Genomic DNA, 16,801 nt, shown 5'->3' on the forward strand with positions numbered 1-16,801 from the left:
CATTTAAATAAAAATTAAACCAATCCTCAAACTCCTCCAAAAAGTAAAGTGGGGGGGAAGACTCTCAGACTCATTTCATAAAGAAAGTACAAGCCAAATAAAGGAAGTACAAGAAGACTATGAGGCAATATCCCTGATTAATATAAATGCAAAAGTTCTCAACAAAATACCAGAAAACTAAATTCAATAGCATATTATTAAAGATAATATACCACAACCAAATAGAATTCATCTCTGGGATGGTAAAATGACTCAACATACACAAGTCAATAAATGTGATATACAACATTAAGAGAATAAAAATAATACAATCATCTCTATAAATGCCAAAAGAGCATGTGACAAAATTCAATATCCATTCATATTAAAAGCTATAAAAATTGGGTATAGTAGGAGCATAACTCAATATAATAAATGCCATATATGACAAACCCAAAGCTCACATAATAGTCAATGGTGAAAAATTGAAACCTTTTTTTCTAAGGTCAGAAGCAAGATAAGGGTGCTCGTCCCCTAGCCAGAGCAATAAGGCAAGGAAAATAAATAAAAGGCATCCTAATGGAAAGAAAGAAGTAGAATCATCTGTTTGCATGTGACATGATTTTAAATAGAAAAAAACCTTAGACTCCATAAAAAACTTTTAGATGAACTCAAAATGAATTCAGTAAAATTGTAAGATAAAACTTTAGTATACCTAAACATTAACAATGAAGGACCTGAAAAAAATCATGTTTATAGTGGTATCAAAACCAGTAAAATACTTCAGAATAAATTTAACTAAAGAGGTGAAATGTCTGTATACTGAAAACTGTAACACACTGATGAAAGAAATTGCAGAGGACACAAATAAATGGAATGATATCCTGTGTTCATGAATCTGAAGGATTAATATTGTTAATATGTCCATGCTACCCAAAGCCATCTATAGATTCAATGCAATCCTGTCTAGATTCCAATAGCATTTTTACAGGAAAAAAAATCTCCTGAAATTCATTTGGAACCACAAAAAACTGTAAATAGCAAAAGTGACTTGAGGAAGAACAAAGATGAACACATATTTCCTAAATCAAACTATATTATCAAACTATACTAATCTAAACAGTATGATACTTTCATAAAAATAGAGACTTAGACTAATAGAACAGAATTGAGAGCCCAGAAATAAACCCATGCATGTACAGTCAACTAATAGTTTACAAGGGGACCAACAACACTTAATGAAGCAAAGATAGTCACTTTAATAAATGGTGCTGGGAAAATTGGATATTAGCGTGCAAGAATGAAGCTAGAACTTTATATTGTATCACTCACTAAAAAAAAACTCAAAATGAATTAAAGATTTGAATGTAAGACCTGAGAAAACAGGGAAAAAGCTCTTGGACATTGGTCTTGGCAATGATTTTTGTTTTGTTTTTGTTGTTGTTGGGTTTTTTGTTTTTGGTCTACGGCATGTAAAGCATAAGCAATAAAGCAAATATAAACAAGTGGAAATATGTCACTCTAAAAAGCTTCTTCACAGTAAAATGATCAACACATTAAAAAGGCAACTTATGAAATGAGAGAAAATATTTTCAAACCAGATATCTGGTAAGGGGTTAATATCCAAAATATATAGAGAACTCTTACAATTCCATAATGAAACAAACAAATAAATAATCCAATTAGAAAATGGGGCAAAAGATATGAACAGACATTTTTTCAAAGAAGATATTCAAATAACTAACAGGTATATGAAAATATATTTGACATCACTAAGCATCAGGGAAATGCAAATCAAAGCCACAGTGAGAGCCCTGGCTGGTTTGGCTCAGTTGGTTGGAGTGTCATCCCACAGACCAAAGGCTGCAGTTTTGATCCCCTGTCTAGGTGCACGTGAAAAGGCAACCAGTCAATGTTTCTCTCTCACATCAATGTTTCCCTCTCTCTTTTTCTCTCTCCCTCTCTCCCTTTGCTTCTCTCTCTCTAAAAACAATGAAAAAAATGTCTTAAGATGAGGAAAAAAATTTTTTTAATTTTATTTATTTATCTTTAGAGGGGAAGGGAAGGAAAGGGAGAGAAATATCAATGTATGGCTGCCTCTTGTGCATCCCCTGGCACACCCTGCTGGGAACTGGCCTGCCACCCAGGCATGTGCCCTGACTGGGAGTCGAACCACGATCCTCTGGTTCGCAGGCCTGCGCTCAATCCACTGAGCTACACCAGCCAGGGCAGGAAAAATTAAAAAAAAACCCACCACAGTAAGATAGTACCTCATACCTGTTTAGATGACTTTTATCAAAAAAGAAAACAAAATGCTGGCTTCCAGTTAAAAGGAAGGCGAAGACTGACACACTTCACCTCCTCATACAACCATAGAAAGAATTACAGCCAGATTTCAAAAACAAATAACACCCAGAACCATCAGAAAAATGGTAGGAAATTCGTATGGAAGACCAACAACAAAGGATTTAAAGAAGCTACATTCATCCAGATGGGTAGAAAGGGTAGAGTCACAGAGCCAGGGTGGAGAGGATGTGGTGCTGAGCAGGGGCAACTTTGCCCACAAGTCCCCCCATCCACCACAGATGAAAGAAACACTACCAAGACATGATCTGCTTGGGGAGGAGAGGTGGCCAATTTCTCAAAGGAGAAAGGCCAGGAACCCCTTCCTCCAGGGGCTTTTATTGGGTTGGAATACAAAGGAATACAGGGCAGCAAGGATCAAACAGTAGATAACATTTCAAAGAAATCTAAGGGCTTAATCTGAGTCAGTGTCTGTCAGGAAAGGTGGATGCAGAAACTTTGGGAGACATACTCATTTCCTGCTCGGATCCTTATCATATGAATGAAAGCACTCTTAGCAAAGCAGGCTTCACAGGACTTTTGGAAATTCTTTCTTATGCCTGATTACCCCGGATCCCGCTGTAGCCAGGCAAGAGGCTGCACTGCCTCCCCCATCACAGCTTTTCAGGCTTAAGTGGATTAGAGCCAGGAAGCGCTTCTCTCAGAGGACATGGGGACACAGGCTATGTCAGAATATCTGGGAGGGCGAGGGTCCAGCACTCCCTCTTTGTTGAAACCCCCCCGAGTCCTTCCATGATGGCCTCCCAAGTGATCACATCTGGCTTAGGTTGCCCCTCCTCTGAGGAGTCATACCCATCATAGACTGACCATGCTTTGGGAGCAGGGGGATGAAGCAGAAGCAGAGACAAGCTTTGTCTCCTTAGTGGCTTGCATTCCAGAGATTGCTCACTCAGCCTTAACCATGGGGGGTAGTTACAACTCCTGAAACTGGCTATAAAAACCAGTAGGACTTGGGATGAAGAAACTACCAGATTTTCACCATTTTAAGGGCCTGCGAAGGGCTTATAATGTATGCAAACCCATGGCAGCAGCTGGAAGGATGCCAATCCTGTACAGGAGGTAGGCGAGGGGACTAGAAGTAGTGCCTGGCAGGCCTCCAGAAGCCAGGCAGTGGCATTAGTCCTTCTCCAAGCTCCCCCTCATACACATACAGAGCCACAAAGCAGTGAAGCGGGTTGCCCTACCCTGGCAATTACCTAAGGCTCCACCCTACATAGGTCTTCTCTACACAGGCCATACTACCAAGACAGGGAGTAAAAGTGACTCTACCTAATACACAGAAACCAACACAGGGAGTCCACTAAATAGAGGAGGCAAAGAAAAGAAATATGGCCCAAATAAAAGAACAGAATCATACCCTGGAAAAAGAACTAAACAAAATGGAGATACCCAACCTTTTAGATGCAGAGTTCAAAACACTGGTGATCAGGATGCTCAGGGAGCTCATTGAGTAAGGTAATAAAATAGAGGAGGGAATGAAGGATACACTGAGTAAAATAAAGAAAAATATACAGGGAAGCAATTGTGGAGGTAAGGAAACCAGGATTCAAATAAACAATTTTGAACATAAGGAAGAAATAAACATTCAACCAGAACAGAAAGAAGAAATAAGAATTAAAACACACACACACACACACACACACACACAATCAAAAAACTGAGGAGAGGCTTAGAAACCTATGGAACAACTTTAAACATACCAATATACAAATCATAGGGGTTCCAGAAGGAGAAGAGGAAGAACAAGAAACTGAAAACTTACTTGAAAAAATAATGAAAGAAAACTTCCCTAATTTGGCAAAGAAAATAGACGTACAAATCCAGGAAGCACAGAGAGTCCCCAAAAAGTGGAACCCAAAGAGGACCATACCAAGACACATCATAATTAAAATGACAAAGGTTAAAATAAAGAAAGTATTCTAAAAGTATCAAGTGAAAAGGAGAGAGTTATCTACAAAGGAGTTTCCATAAGACTATCAGCTGATTTCTCAAAAGAAACTTTGTAGGCAAAAAGGAACTGGCAAGAAGTATTAAAAGTGAATAAATGCAAGAACCCATAGCCAAGATTACTCTACCCAGCAAAGCTATCATTTGGAATTGAAGGGCAGATATAGTGCTTTCCAGACAAGGTAAAGCTAAAGGAGTGCATGAACACCGAGCCCTTATTATATGAAATGTTAAAGGGACTTACCTAAGAAAAAGAAGATCAAAACTATGAACTTTAAAATGACAACGAACTCACAACTATCAACAACTGAACCTAAAAAAACAAAACCAAAAATAAATCAAGCAAACAACTAGAACAAGAACAGAATCATAGATATGGAGATCATCTGGAGGATTATCAGCTGGGAGGGGGCAGGAGGAGAATGGGGGAAAAGGTGTAGGGGTAAAGAAGCATAATTGGTAGGTACAAAATAGATGGGGAGTGGGGCATTAAGAATAGTATGGGAAATGGAGAAGCCAAACAACTTATATGCATGACCCATGAACGTGAACTAAGGGGGAGATGATTGCTGGAGGAAAGTTGGGTACTGTGTAGAGCGGGTCTACACAGTAAAGAGGTAAGTACACAGTAAAGAGGGAAATATTGGGACAACTGTAATGGCATAATCAATAAAATATAATTTAAACAAAGAAGACAAGTGGTAACGTGGAGAAAGGGGAACTCCAGTGCACTGTTGATGAGAATGCAGACTGGTGCAGACACTATGGAAAGCAGTATGGAGGTTCTTCAAAAAATTAAAAATACAACTACTAGATGATCCAGGAATTTTACTTCTGGGTATATTATATATCTGAAGGAAATTATATCATTGACTCAAAGAAATATCTGTACCCCCTGTGGTCACTGCAGCATTATTTACAATAGTCAAGACATGGAAACAACCTAAGTGTTCATTGTCATTGGATGGATGAATACAGGAAATGTCACACACACACTCATGAAATATTATTCAGCCATAAAATTAAGGAAATCTTGCCATTTGTGCAATGTGGATGAAACTTCAGGGTATTATGCCAAGCAAAATAAGTCAGACAGAGAAAGACAAAACTTTATGATCTGACTTCTATATGGAGTCTACAAAAAATAAAAACTCAGAAACAGAATAGATTGATGATTGCCAGATATGGGAAGGGGGAGTGAAGGAAATATGTGAGAGTACAAGTCTGAGTTATAAGTTCTGGGGATGTAATGTACAGTGATGTACATGGTGACTATAATTAACAAGACTGTATTATATACTTGAAAATTGCTAAGAGAGTCTATCTTAGAAGTTCTCATCACAAGAAAAAAGTAACTATTGAGGTAATGAATGTTAAGCAGAACAATTGTGGTAATCATTTTACAGTATATACATATATGAAATCTTTATGTTGTACACCTTAAACTTGTACAATGTTATGTGTCAATTATATCTCAGTAAACTTGGAATAACACTGATTATCATTTTGTAAACTCTTTGTCATTTATGTTTTATTATGATGCATAAATGTGATAATGTATGTTTTTAACTGTAACATATATGTTTTTAATTATATTGAGACAAATTCCTTTTATAACTCTCATTGGTTGAGAGTTTTTATCATGAAAGGATGTTGAAATTTGTTGAATGCTTTTTCTGCACCTATTGAGATGATCATGTGATTTTTATCCATCATGCTATTAGTGTGTGGTATACCGCATTAATTAATTTGTTATGTGTCGAGTCATCTTTTCATTCTGGGGATAAATCCTACTTGGTCAAAGTGCATGGTACTTTTGCATTGCTGTTGAATAGTTTGCTAGTATTTTGTTGAGGATTTTGCATTTATGTTCATCAGGGATATTTACCTGTAGTTTTCTTTTCTTATATTGCCCTTGTCTAGAGTTGGTCTCAGGATAACACTGGCCTCATAACATGAGTTGGAAATATTCCTTCTTCAGTGTTTTTGAAGAGTGTAAGGACTGGTGTTAATTCTTTAAATTAGAAGAAGAAGTCACAAGTGAAGCCATCTTGTCCTGGGCTTTTTAAAATTTGATTACTGAGTCAATCTCCTTACTCATCACTGGTTTGTTCAGAAATTCTGTTTCTCCACAATTCAGTTTGGGAGGTTGCATGTTTCTAGAAATTTACTGATTTCTTTTGGGTATCCAATTTTTTGGCATGTAACTATTCATAATAGTCACTCAAAATTCTTTATATTTCTGTGGCATCAGTTGTAATGGCCTCTTCTTTCAGTTCTTATTTTGTTTACATGTCTTTCTCCTTATTTAGACTAGCAAAGGGTTTGTTAATTTATCATTTCAAAAGCACTGAGTTTTTTCTACTTCATTTCTATTCTGTATTTAATTTATATCTGCTCTAATTTTTATTTTGTTGCTTTTGCTAACTTTGGGATTAGTTTATTCTTTTTCTGGTTCCTTGCTTTGCTTATTTAAGATCTTTCTCTTTTTTAAGATTTTATTTATTTTTAGAGAGAAGGAAGGGAGGAAGCAACAAAGGGAGAGAAACATTAACGTGAGAGAGAAACATCTATCAGTTGATCACTTGCCTCTTGTATGCTCCCCAGCCAGGGACCGAATTGGTAACCTGGGCATGTGCCCTGACCAAGAATTGAATCAACAACTTTTGCTTTACAAGATAATGCCCAACCAACTGAGGCACACCACTCAGGACTTTAAGATTTTTCTTTATGTAGGAATTCATTGTGAAAAACTCCCATGTTAGTACTAGTTTTGCTCTATCTTACAAGTTTTGGTATATTGTGTTTTCCTTTCCATTTGTCTCAATAAATTATAATAAAGGCCATATATGGCAAACCCACAGCTAACATGATACTCAATGGTGAAAAACTTAGAGATATTCCTTTAAGATCAGGAATGAAGCAGAGATGCCCACTTTCATCACTTCTATTAAATACTGTACTTTAAGTTCTAGCCAAAGTCATTAGGGAAAAAATAAAAATAATTAAAAGGCATCCAAATTGGAAAGGAAGAAGTAAAATTATCTGATTTTAGGTGACATCATCATGTATGTAGAAAACTCTAAAAAAATCCACAAAAAGCTAGATTATCATTTTTTTAAAAGATTTTATTTATCCATTTCTAGACAGAGGAGAAGGGAGGGAGAAAGAGAGGGAAAGAAATGTCAATATGTGTTTACCTGTTACATACACACCCCCAGCTGGGGATCTGGCCTGCAACCAAGGTGTGTGCCCTAACTAGGAATCAAACCAGTGCCCCTTCGGTTCACAGTCCAGTGCTCAATCCACTGAGCAACACCAGCCAGGGTCCAATTTTATTTTTTTTATTTTGAGAGTACATTTATTAAAGCTGGGGACAGTGAAATAAGGAAAGGCTTAGGTAGAAGAAGAAACAGGAAAGGGACTGGGTGGGGCTGTTTTGGCTCTCTAGAAATGTTATAGGAAAGAAGCGAGCCAAGTGGGACTGCTGTCAGCTGGCTCCATAGTCAATGAAAAGGGGGCTTTAGGGACAGGTTTAGGCTATTTGCCTGGGTTGAGCTGCCGCTGCCCTTTGCTCCCCTGGTTGCAAGTCTCATGGGTTCCCTTAGAGTTCAGATGATGCGCACCTGTGTAGGGAAAAGAGGGAGAAAGGGAAAGGTATAGGAGTGCACCTGGGAGGAAGAGTGCACCAGGCTACCATTTTTTTATATAAAAGATGTAACTCAGAAACTGCCAGATGGAAGAGATGCAAAGAATACAGAGCTTCCATGCCCTCTCTGAGCCACTCTCCCCAAATCTCCGTGTGTTCACTACCTGGAAGCTCTTGACTATGTATATTATTAAATCTCTTAAATAAAATGTGTTATTTGATGATTAAATGCTGCTCAGGTATACTCAATTAGCATATTTATGTATTATGTTATATAGTTCCACATACTTATTACTTGCAAGTATTATCACATAATAATTAGAGAACATCTGTCTATATGATCTAGTGCTCTAGCACTGGTTTAGATCTCTAACTGGTGAGATAGCTCTTTTGTTGCAGTTGTTACAGAATAATCAAAATAGTCATGGTCATGAGAAAAAATAAATTATTTTGTTGTTTATACTCATTTCTTATACTCACATAATCTCTGAGCCTCATCACAAATTCCTGATCATTACTCCAGCTGAAGACATCAGCAATGTCTGAGACTTAAGGGCATGTTGAGAACAATTATGTTGTATATTTCTCAAAATAAAAAGAGGTATGAGTTTCTGCTTAAGTATTGAAATGCCTTTAGTAAAAATGATTGTACCAAAATTTCACATACTCAGGAAACTTAATATAACAAGTGTCAAATTCATTTAATAGATTTTTATTGTCTTAGCTGTGGGTTAGGGATTTAGCGATTGGGAGTGAGAGTGAGATACCACCAAACAGGCCCTACTTTGAAAACAAAAATATTAGCTTAATATTTGAACATGAAACTAGTGAAACCCATACATAATGGAAGTAACAGCTTCCTATAGAAGTAGAGGAAGAGTCTGTGTAAATCAGTAACTAAAGAGTATTTAAAAGAAAATTGAAATGATATTCATTGACTATTTATTATAAGCTGCTCTTGGTATTAACCTCATTGTGGAGCACACAAAACTCGAGGTATGAAAAAAAGGGAGTGGTCTTGGGGAAAGAGGGTTGCCAAGAAATTATTTGATCCAGCTTAATCTAATCAACTTCACTATAGTTCAACTGAAGAAGGATATCCTTTAATAAAGAAATGTTCTGCAAGGCTTCTAATAGTGGTACAATAGACCAAAACATGCAGTTTTCTTAGAATGCTTTCCATCACTCATTAAACATTCATTGAGATTTAGTATAGGTTTTGTGATAAGTACTGAAAATGTAAAGACCAATAAGACAGTCTCCATCTTCAACAAGCTTACAGTCTAAGAGAGGGCAACAGACAAAGCAATAATTGCGATACAGGTTGACTTTTGCTATAACAGTGATTACATACTGGATTAGTCAGCAATATATGGAATGCTGCATAAGACTGCAGTGACTTAGAATGGGTGAAAATATGTGTAAATCATGTATCTGATAAAGGTAATATCCAAAATATATAAAGAATTCATACAACTTAATAGCACAAAACCCCAACAATCCAATTAAAAAATGGGCAAAGGATCTGAATAGAAATTTTTTTTCCGAAGAGGACATACAGAAGGTCAATAGCTACAGGAAAAGATTTTACACATCACTACTCATTAGGAAAATGCAAATCAAAACCATAATGAGGTATCACCTCACACATGTCACAATGGCTAGTGTCAAATAAACAAGAAGTAGGTGATGTTGAGGATGTGGAGAAAAGGGAACCCTTGGGCACTAGGTGGGGGTGTAAATTGGTGCAGCCACTATGGAAAACAGTATGTAAGCTCCTCAAATTTACAACTAGCCCTGGCTGGTGTAGCTCAGTGGATTGAGCACGGGCCTGTGAAGCCAAGGGTCGCTGGTTTGATTCCCAGCCAGGGCACATGCCTGGGTTGCAGGCCAGGTCCCCAGTAGGGGACACATGAGAGGCAACCACACATTGATGTTTCTCTCCCACTCTTTCTCCTTCCCTTCTCCTCTCTCTAAAAATAAATAAATAAAATATTTTTTAAAAATTAGAAATATAACTACCATATGACCCAGAAATTCTACTTCTGGGTACCTATTCAAAGATAACAAAAACACTAACTCAAAGAAGATATATGCATACCCATGTTTATTACAGCATTACTGACACGAGCCAAGAAATGGAAACAACCTAAGTGTCCATTGTCAGATGAATAAAAAAGACATTGTATTTATATTTTTAAATAAAAATTATACATATTATACATATATAGAATAGAATATTATTTAGACATAAAAAGGAATGATTATGATAACAGGGATGACACTTGAGGGCATAATGATAAGTGAAATAAATCAGAAGGAGAGTAACAAACACTGTATTATCTCACTGATCATGTGAAATCTAAAATAAACCAAAGTCATACAGAACAGATTGGTGGTTGGCAGAGGCAGGATGTGGAGCATGATGGGTATAGGGGCTCAAAAGGTACAAACTTCCAGTTATAAAGTAAATAAGTTATGAGGGTAAAATGTACAGATAGTGACTATAGCAAATAATACTGTATTACTTCTATGAAAGTTGCTAAGAGAATAAATCTCAAAAGTTCTCATCACAAGAAAACAACTTTTATAAATATTTATAATGACAGATGTTAACTAGACCTATTGTAGTGGTCATTTTACAATATATACAAGTGTTTAATCATTATACATCTGTAACTAATATAATGTTTTATGTCAATTCCACCTCAATTTTAAAAAATGAAAAGGAATGCAACGACTTAAAATAGTAAGCTTATTCCCTTGTTCATAGCTCTGTAGGAGACTCTAGGCTCCAGGTTCTAAGCTTGACAATGAAGATCAGGTTCAGGGTGGCTCCAGGTGTCCCTTGTCTTTGAGTCAGTGGCTGCTTGAAGTATGTGGTTTGCTTCTTATGTCTCACTCTGGGGCCCAGGCTGAATAATCACCAGCCACCTGGGGTGTGCTTTACTCATCAGTGGAGTACAGGAGAGAAAGCTCAAACTGTCACACGTATTTTAAGCCTCTATTTGAATTACAAATGTTCGCATCCCATTGGCTAAAGCTAAACTTATCAAGCCCAACATGAATAGGGCAGGAAAGTATACTTGGAATATATAGGAGGAAATATTTGCTGAACAATAACCCAAACTCACACGTCAAGCGCAATGGGAGAGAGAAAGGAGAATATTATACTTGGTAAATCAAAATTCTTGGTTGTGAGCAATAGAAACAGACTCTGGCTTATTCAACCAGAAAATAAATTTATTTAGGAGCTCCTGGTTAGCCCATGAAATCTCTTGGAAGTCTTAAAAAACAATCTTAGAGACCATGCAGTCAGGAATAAATTCCAAAATCACGCAGAACTAGGCTAGACAGGACACTGTTGTTACCGCCAGTAGTGTCACCCCAAACTCAAACTGCTCTCACCACTGTTGCTTATATCACAGAGATCTGATTAAAATAACTCAGATCACTAGGGGGGATGAAGTAGGGAGGGGCCACAAGAGGGGTTTGCTGAGGCAATTGTGGGCAGTCTAGGATAGGATTGGCTGAGAAGCTGAATGCCTCCAGAGCTAATAGAAATAAAAAGAGGGCAGGCTCTCTTGCTCAGGACCAGCGCTCCCGCTCCGGCTCCGGCTCCGGCTCTGGCTCTCAGGCTCTTCTTCCTCGAGGACGCCTAGATGATCATGCTACAGTTGCCTGTATTTCCCAACGGATGGTACTTTGGATGGAAAGGAACTCTGGACACAACCTAGACTGGTCTGGCCTGGCAGAGGGTTGCAGGTTTACTTTTTGGGTGTTCTCGAGGGAACAGGCTCTGAGACAGAAGCCTGCCATTCTTCCCAAATTGTGTAGTTTTTGTATATTATGTTGTTTTTAGTGTGTACACTAACCCTATAGAAACAAGGTAACTGAAAAATAACAGGGAAAAGATAGGAGAATTCAGGCGTTAGAGTGTAGCCTTAATTGATGGGCTTAGTGATTAAAACTGTGACTTGATAGAGTTAAGTAACTGCTTTTGAATAAAGATCCCTTTCCTTTTTCACCACACCTTTGCCTCTGAAATTTTTGCCTAGAGGGCGGCAGCGGGCGGCAGTACCCCAAGCGCTGTTCAATTAATATTGCTACAACTACTGGCACTGCTGACTCTAGAAACTGGTTAAGGTGCCTTCTCTACTGCCATGCATTCTCAAAGTTATGCAACAAACAAACAAACCTGAGTTTTTTTTCATGCCATTACTTTCTAATTCATAATGTGATATAGATGTGTCTTATTGGTAGCTCGTAGATCACGTGCATATTCCTAACTACAACAGAGGTGGGAAAGCAAGTAGCTTTAGATTTTGAAAACTGTAAACATAACGAGACAATACCTAGAGTGTTCTAAAGAAGAAAAAAAAGCTAAGTTACTTATAGTAAAAAGTATATTCTTTAGATAAATCAGTTCTGCATATTGAGCCTCTGGATTGGTCCAAGGTGGCAATCCTCTATACGACCAGCGGTCTGGGTATCTGACCCTTCTTTCCTTGGTTCTTTAGGGGAGGTTTGATGCATACCCAGGCATTGACACAGGACTGGAAGGTTCAAAAGTTTAAGTTTCCAGGCTAGTTAAAACAAGAATGGAATTATTTCCTCATGCCTCAACTTACTTGATTTTAGTAATTCAGCAGATTTATTACAGTGACTTCATTTTATGTCTTCACTATTCCTCATTAAGAACATAAACCAACTAGAAGTAAACAGGAAGGAGCGATCCTTTTTCCCTCTTTCAGCCTTGCAGTTTCCCTTTAGTATTCTCTATTAGTGGAACAGAACAGGGAGCAGCTGGCAAAACAAAAAATTGGTTTGAAGATTCCCAGACATAAGCATCACAAAGCTGAGTTATGAAGGGTGGCTTTGGAGCTGGGGAAATAGCTTAATATTCACATAAGCTCACGTACGACTTTAGACAGAAGCCAGAGGGTAGTTTCAGCCTGACCCTGTAGGGGAATTCTGCAGTGTAAATTATGCCTCATAGTTGTTCTCACTTAAGTCAGGGGAATTAGGACTGTCACACTCCTGCATTTATCAGTCCTTGGTTAAAAGCTGGCCCTAAGGGCATGTATAATAAATTCCCAGATACTTCCAGTATCTGTGAAGGCTGGCAAAGTGGCTCCACTAGCCTAAGTGTATAGTCCTCTGAAAAAGAGCTGCACATCCTGGTTCTTGGATGTAAAATCAGAGTAAAATTTGGTGCAACAGGAGCACCGAAAAAAAGTTGTAAAAATAGCCAACAGTAATGGTTGAAGCACCAACAATATTCCCTCTGCAGATATAGTGCTAAAAGCTGCTTTATTTCTCTACTTTCTCTACCAAATCTCTCTCAATTTAACAGCTGCTACTTTGGGGATACGCTGGTCAAAGGGTACAAGCTTTCAATTGTAAGATGGCTAAGTTCTGAGTATCTGAGGCATAATACTGTACTGTATATTTGAAATTTGCTAAGAGTAGATTTTAAGCTTTCTCACAACACACAGACAGACAAGGACTCACACACTAACTACCGTATGTGAAATGATTAACTTGATTGTGGTAGTCATTTGACAGTGGATATGTACATCAAATCATCAAGGTGCATACTTTAAGTGTATACAAATTTATTGGCTAGTCATAGCTCAATAAAGCTGGGGGCGGGAAATGATAGCTGCTACTTTGAGGCTACTTGATACATTTGTAATCTGATCTTTTCCTAACGGCAGAGTCAGTTTGTTCAAGTCCTACTAGGGCTTTTTTTAAAAAATCCTCACCTGAGGATATGGTTTTTACATTGATTTTTAGAGAAAAAGGAAGGGAGGGAGAGAGAGAGAGAAACATTGATCTGAGAGAGGAACATTGATCGGTTGCCTCCTGTATGCACTCTTACTAGGGATTGAACCTGTAACCTTTTGCTGTACAGGATGACTCTTCAACCAACTGAGCCACCTGGCCAGGGTCCTACTTGGGCTTTTTTTTTCCCCCTCAAAGCCTTTTCTCTTCCTCTTTGGAAGTAATGTGTTTTCTAACACTGCAAAGCCACCAAATGTGCGACTTTCTCTATTTCCTTTTCATTCTTTTTGTAAACCAGTTAATTTTATTCTATGCTAATCTTTCTGGTAATACCTTGCTAATCACATAAAAAAATCACCAATACCCACTGTTAATATTGCTTTCTGAATTCTTCCCTTCTCTTAAAAATACAAATTATGTACTTGTACTGATCTGCCTTCTAATGTATTATAGGCAACAGTATAGTCAAATCTTCAATTTGATTTGAATATGAATCTTCAGTTATCCCGCCTACTATGTTTCCTTAATTCCTACATGACTGCTGTGTTAAACCAATGCCATATATTTTAGATTTTTTGTTATAATAGTCCACTACTTCTATTATTAATTAGGGTTAGTGATTGTAGCTATTGTAACAGTGGATGAAAAAAGGAAAATGACCTCACAGCACAACCTGATCATAAATTCCTAACTGGGCAGGTCATGGTAGGTGGTCATGCTCTAGGCACATAACTTACTTAGTAAAAGGTTCATCTTTGCCTTAAACAAGCCCTCTGCATTGTTTCTGTGGATTTGGGTTAACACACCTTTGAAATAATCACCCCAAAGAAAGCACATAATCATGTTAACTATCTTATAATTCAAGTCTTGCCTTGTGTTTTCCCATCTCCATAGTTGCCTTCTAAATTTCAAATGCATAAAAGAAGCTGCAAAACTGTTTTTCTCTGGAGTATTTGAGCTCTTGCTCCCCATTGGTCAGGTTGGCTCAAATAAGTTTATAAAAATTCTCTACAGGTTTGGACGTTTCTTACATTGACATAACAACCCTCAAACTCAGTGTTATAACCCAATAAAGGTTTATATTTTCCTCTCACCAGTCCAATGAGTGTGGAGGATATGTACATACCATTATTAAGAACCCCAGGGTCCTTTTTTTAAAAATTGTTTTATTATTGTTCAAGTACAGTTGTCTGCATTTACCCCTCTCCACTTCCCCCCAAACCCCCGCTCTCATGTCTCATGGTGCTGCCATCCTTTAGCTCCTGAGAGTTTTCTGTGTTTGGCAGACTCATATGTACACACCAAAAAGGAACTATACATCACTGGAAATTTTAAGGATCAGGCTTAGATTGGGCAATCACTGCTTCTCTCTGCATTCCACTGGCCTCAAATGGCAACATGGCCTGATGTAAAAGTAAGGAAGCTAGGAAATGTGGGTTTCCTGAGCACATAAAAAGAAAATAAGATGGTGAATATTTACCCTTGTCTCCATCACAATTGCTTTCAATTGCAGGTGACAGAAAACCCAACTCAAACCGCCTTTGTCAGGAGGGAAAATCTTTTTCTCTACCTTCTTAGATACAGTTTTGGGGGGCCTGTGAATTAAACTGACAAAAGACAGACTAGCAAGAGAAAAGATATTTGAATCACATACTATATAGGGGAGTTCATAAAGAAATGTGACTCGCAGGGGTGACTAGAATCTGTGGCTTCTATATCCTTTCCACAGGTGAAAGGGGAAGGGAAATAAAAGGACACTGAAAAAAAAGCATTAGGGGGAAAGAGGGCACTTATGGGAAAACGAGTAACTTTTAGGAAAAATAAATATGCCCTTAGAATAAATTGGAGGTATGATAAGTTTTGTGATAATGTCTGCTTAAGTGTGGTGACAATTCTCCTTATCTCTAGAGGTAAGAATCAATCTTTCCTGGTTGTTCCCTAGGAGATTTAGGATAATTGAGGTGTGTGGGTTTTTTTTTATTTACTTATTTTTCAAGTACAGTTTTCTGTCTATTTCTCCCATCCCAGCCCAACCTGCCCTGTGCTCCCCACCTTTTCTTGGGTGGGGAGGCTCTGCCTCTAAGGCAGATGAGAGATTTCAGGGATTCAAATGCCTTCAGCTAAAAATAATTTTTATGCTATAGTGGCTTATTCTGGACTCCTTCAGCTTAAACAGTGAGTGAATTTATTGGCTCATATAATGGAGGTCTAAAGGTAGCATGGGTTCAGGTTTGATTTTGATTGGAAAGTCAATCCCTTGAGTTTATGTTCTCAGGGATTGACTTTCTTTCCCTATGATTGATTTACTCAGCTCTTTCTCTGCCACATGTTAGTCTTATTCTCAGTTGGCTCTCCTTAGCAGAAAAGAAAAAAGATGTAGCTCTTCCAGTATTTACATTTGAACACCATATCATCCAGAGAAAGAAAGAACTTCACTTTTGCCCACAAGCAAAAATCCTGTGCTTCACTCTGATTGGCTTCTGAAACAAAAACTGGTTCAAAGGGAAGAAGGGGTGATTTCTTATTGCTTTAGTGGGATCATTCTTGGGAGTTCAGGGTGATTATTCCACCCAAATTGCATGAGTGAACAAAACAGAAGTTGTGGTATGAAAGCTGGGAAATAACCTATATCAATTTTAGTCAGGGAACAGTGGAACATGATCTCAAGGAGAATGAATACTATGAGGGGACTCAGACAGTGAGGAAGGAATGGAAAGGGCCAGGCAATACAAATCAGAGGCAAGAAGCTCTGAAAAATGATGGGAAGGTGTGGATGGTAAGGCAAGAGAACCAAGAGAGTTGTGTTCTAGAAGACAAGGGAGGAAGCTTAAGGATAGGGTAGTCAAATAAATCATCCAAATTATTTCCTGTGTGTTGATTTCATACTCAGCAGGCATCCTTTATAATTTGGCTTCTCAGGTAAATGGTCCTTTTGAGTGCAAATGTGTTGACCAGAGTTTTCTGGTCTTCATGGCGGTTATGTTTTTTCATGGAAAAAAAAGGAATAAATTGGAATTTGGGTTTATTTATTGGTCTCTAGTAACTTTGGCAGCATGAATGAATCATACCCCTGGA

The 16,801-nt window shown here is 37.9% G+C and overlaps 1 long non-coding RNA gene across 2 annotated transcripts in view; it reads right to left on the reverse strand.

Moving 5' to 3' along the window:
* The window catches only part of LOC119053493 (uncharacterized), a 34,175-nt gene that overhangs the window by 16,171 nt on the left and 1,203 nt on the right, over nt 1-16,801 (reverse strand). The gene's annotated exons all lie outside the window — the stretch shown is intronic.

The sequence above is a fragment of the Artibeus jamaicensis genome, unplaced genomic scaffold (genome assembly GCF_021234435.1).
Source record: "Artibeus jamaicensis isolate MK-2021 breed Jamaican fruit bat unplaced genomic scaffold, CSHL_Jam_final contig_548, whole genome shotgun sequence".
In the NCBI taxonomy this organism is placed as follows: Eukaryota; Metazoa; Chordata; class Mammalia; order Chiroptera; family Phyllostomidae; genus Artibeus; species Artibeus jamaicensis.